The following is a 3,806-nucleotide window of genomic DNA, read 5'->3' on the forward strand; positions in this document are numbered from 1 at the left end:
TATGTTGTGTATTCTTGATCCCCATGGCCCCTGTGCTCGTGGAAAGTGGGTAGACGTCAGGACATGGATGGTAATGGGAGACCCTCCGGCCTCCCTCCCTGAGATGAGGGTGGGGACAGGCCCCCTTCCTCCCAAACCAGCCAGTGGCATGCTCAGACTCAGCTCTGGATCTGGGCCAGGCTCAGCACAGACCTGCTTTCTCACGGGGTGAGGTGGGGAGGAATTAATGAGGCCCCAGGAAATGGGACAGAGAGAGGCCTCCGGAAGGAGGCAACGTGAGGTGCATCCCCAGCAGCTTCAGGGAGGGTCTGAGCTGGGGGCAGCCGAGCCCTGCGGAAGCCCTGTCGAAGGGCCCCCTGCCCTCCCTGGCTGCCGCGTCAACCCTCTGTCAATGCTTTGAGTCTGGGAACAAAAGTCCAGGAATCCTGTGACCTGTCAGACTGATCTTCTGTTAATAGTAAAACCCACTGTGAATAAAGGTGGGTTAGTGAGTTCCTGTATTGGGGACCCTGGGTTTTGAGTAGGGGTTCCAAAGCAGGGCAGGGCTAGTCTAAGGATGCAGGGTAGCCCCAGATGGCCTTGGCCCCCGATGGGACCGGGAAGCTGCCCATTGCCTGGGGCAGGCCTAAACCAGCTGGTACCCAGCAAGATGGAGCTGCCCAGGCCTTGGCACCAAACCCTCATTAGGAGAGACCCTGCACCCGGCTAGGCCGCCGGGGAAAGGGCAGCAGGAAAAATCCGGTTTGAACTGGCAAGGCAGCTGCCAGCTTGGGAAACCCCTGAAGAAAGAATTTCCTCAAGCTGGTGGCTGCTAGGCCCATGGCAGTGCCCGCTGACCAGAGGGGGGCTTCCTGGATCTAGTTCCCTTTAGCCCAAGGTGCCGGACTCCAGCCTGGGGACTTCCCTGGGAGCCCTGCAGCCCCAGAAAAGAGCTGGACACCAGCCTAAAGGGTGCTGCAGCCCTGAGTGTCCTGGCATACAGGCTGCCCTCTGGGGGTCTTTGGCTTTCTCCTCATCGGATTAGGTCATAGCCCTGCATGGAACCTCTGGCTCCTGCAGAGTATGAGGCAAGGAAGGACGGGGTCCATCCTGCTGACAGACGCTGGGGGGCTTTTCTCATACTCCCGTCTGTCCAAAGAAGGCTGTAGGTCAGAGCAGTCACAGGACTGCCTGGGTTCCCTTAAAACCCCAGGCCTGGCTGTAGGTCGCTCAGACTGGAGCTCCACCTGCTTCTCCTCCCTCCCCCCCCAACACACACACACACACACACAGAGAACTGGGGTGGAGAAAGGATTCTGGCCCCCCACAGGCCTCTGCCTGCCCAGCAAGGTCTCCTCCAGCCTGGCCAGTGGGCAGCCTTCTCCAGGGGGAGGGGGCAGGCGATATGGCCACTAGACTATATCTAAAAGCCAAGTGCCGGGGCGCCTGGGTGGCTCAGTTGTTAAGCGTCTGCCTTCGGCTCAGGTCATGATCCCAGGGTCCTGGGATCGAGCCCCATATCGGGGTCTCTGCTCAGCGGGAGGCCTGCTTCTCCCTCTTCTTCTCCTGCTGCTTCTGTTCCCTCTCTCTCTGTGTCTCTCTCTGTCCAATAAATAAATAAAATCTTAAAAAAAATAAATAAATAAATAAAAGCCAAGTGCCCACATGGCTGCCTGAAAATGAGTATCCCTTATCCCTGGCTGTCAAGGTCCAGCCGCTCAGGGGCGCCTGGGCGGCTCAGTGGGTTAAGTGTCTTGATTTCGGCTCAGGTCATGATCTCAGGGTCGTGGGATCGAGTTCTGAGTTAAGCTCTGCCCTGGGCAAGGAGCCTACTTGGGATTCTCTCTCTCTCCCTCTCCCTCTGCCCCTCTGGCCCCCATCCCTCCCCTTTCTCTCTCTCTCTCTCTCTAAAAAAAAAAAAAAAAAAAAAAAGGTCCAGCCACTCAGCCTCCATAAGGATGGGTCTGCAGGCCCTTGATCATACTTAAGCATTTTGGTGTATTTTGAAGAATTTCCTAGGTCTTCTTTCTCTTCTTTTTTCCTTTTTTAAAAATTTGCTTTGCATGGAATATTAACAAGTTAAAGCAGCCCGAAAGTCCAGCACAGAGGTCTTCTATATTTCTTTTCACTGCCTTTTTTTTTTTAAGATTTTATTTATTTATTTGACAGCGAGAGAAGGAACACAAGCAGGGGGAGTGGGAGAGGGAGAAGCAGGCTTCCCGCTGAGCAGGGAGCCCGATGTGAGGCTCGATCCCAGGACCCTGGGATCATGACCTGAGCCGAAGGCAGAGGCTTAACGACTGAGCCACCCAGGTGCCCCTTCACTGCTTTTTTATGACTGTTTGTAACAGCAAAATGAGATGCTATAAACCAGGAAAAGGGGCCAAAGCCCCGCCTTGGTCTCCTCTGGCCAGCTGCTTCCCCCTCCCATACCCTCCTCACCCGTGTGCGCAGGCACACCTTCACCTATTGATGGAAAAGGGATTCATTCATTCAACAAGTATTTCTGAAGATTTCCCACGTGCTAGGCACTCTTCCAGCACCAGTACACACAGCGGTGAACAAAGTGAAGACCCCCGCCTTCCTTGAACTTACATCCTAGCTGGGAGATTGAGTTCAGACCAGAAACGTGAAATCTAATCAGTGAGTGACATAGTTTATTAGAAGATGGTCAGTACCATCGGGACTAACAATGGCAAGATACGGGCTACAAAGAACAGGGGTTCTGTGGGTGGGTCCAAGGTGGGCCTCACTGAGAAAGAGATGTTTGACCAGAGATTTGGAGAAGGAAGAAGTTATGTGGATGCCTGCAGGGAACATTCCAGCCAGAGGGATCAGCCTGTGCAAAGCCTTGAGGTGGAATGTGCTCATAAGTGGGGCACCTGGGAAGTCATTGTGGCTGATGCTGAGTGAGGTGGTCAGACAAGTCTAGGGTGATCCTAAGGCTTTCTAGGGACCACACTGCTACTGCATCGCATGAGGGAGGCAGTTCTTGGGATGGAGGGAGATCAGTTTTGCCCATGAAAAGCTTTAAACAGGGGTGCCTGGGTGGCTCAGTGGGTTGGGCGTCTGCCTTCCACTCCAGTCTTAATCCCAGGACCCTGGGATCAAGCCCCACATTGGGCTCCCTGCTCAGTGGGGGGTCTGCTTGTCCCTCTCTCGGACCCTCCTCCTGCTCATATTTGCTCTCTCACTCTTGCTCTCTTTCTCTCAAATAAATAAATAACATCTTAAAAAAAAAAAAAAGCTTTAAACACTGACTGGACATCAAGTTCTCTCATCAAGTGACTCAAGTTCAGTAGAGCAGCCAGCACTGGAGCTTTGGGTCTGGGAGGCAAAGGGGCCTGGATGAGAAGAGGGTGGTGAGTGTAGACAGAAGGGCAGCAGTCAGGATGGAGCTCTGGAACACTCCTGTTAGGAGGTAGGAGAGATGAGGTGGAATCTGAAAAGGGGCTAAGAAGAGGGAGCCAGGAGGCAGTGGGAGGAAACCGGGGAGGAAGCGGGCTCCTGGGAGCCAGGCAGGAGTCAAGTGCCGGAGAGGGTGAGCGTGGAGCTTCAGCTGGGTTCAGCTACGTGTGGGGCGCTGAGGACCCCAGGCCAGGGCTGTTTTGGGGAGGGAGGGGCAGGCCTGACTGGAGTAGGCAGAGGAGGGAGATGTAGGAGTGGTGAGACCAGGTATAGACGACCTGTGTGCAGTGAGAGGAACAGGGCCAACAGAGGCTTTTAGGAAGACTGGGAAGAGATTGGACCGTGGGTTGGAGGTAAGTGAAGTCCAGGGCTCTAGAGATACTGGGCTAGAAGATAGTAGCTGCAGGTTGGACAGTTAG

The sequence above is a fragment of the Zalophus californianus genome, chromosome 1, assembly GCF_009762305.2.
Source record: "Zalophus californianus isolate mZalCal1 chromosome 1, mZalCal1.pri.v2, whole genome shotgun sequence".
Taxonomy (NCBI): Eukaryota; Metazoa; Chordata; class Mammalia; order Carnivora; family Otariidae; genus Zalophus; species Zalophus californianus.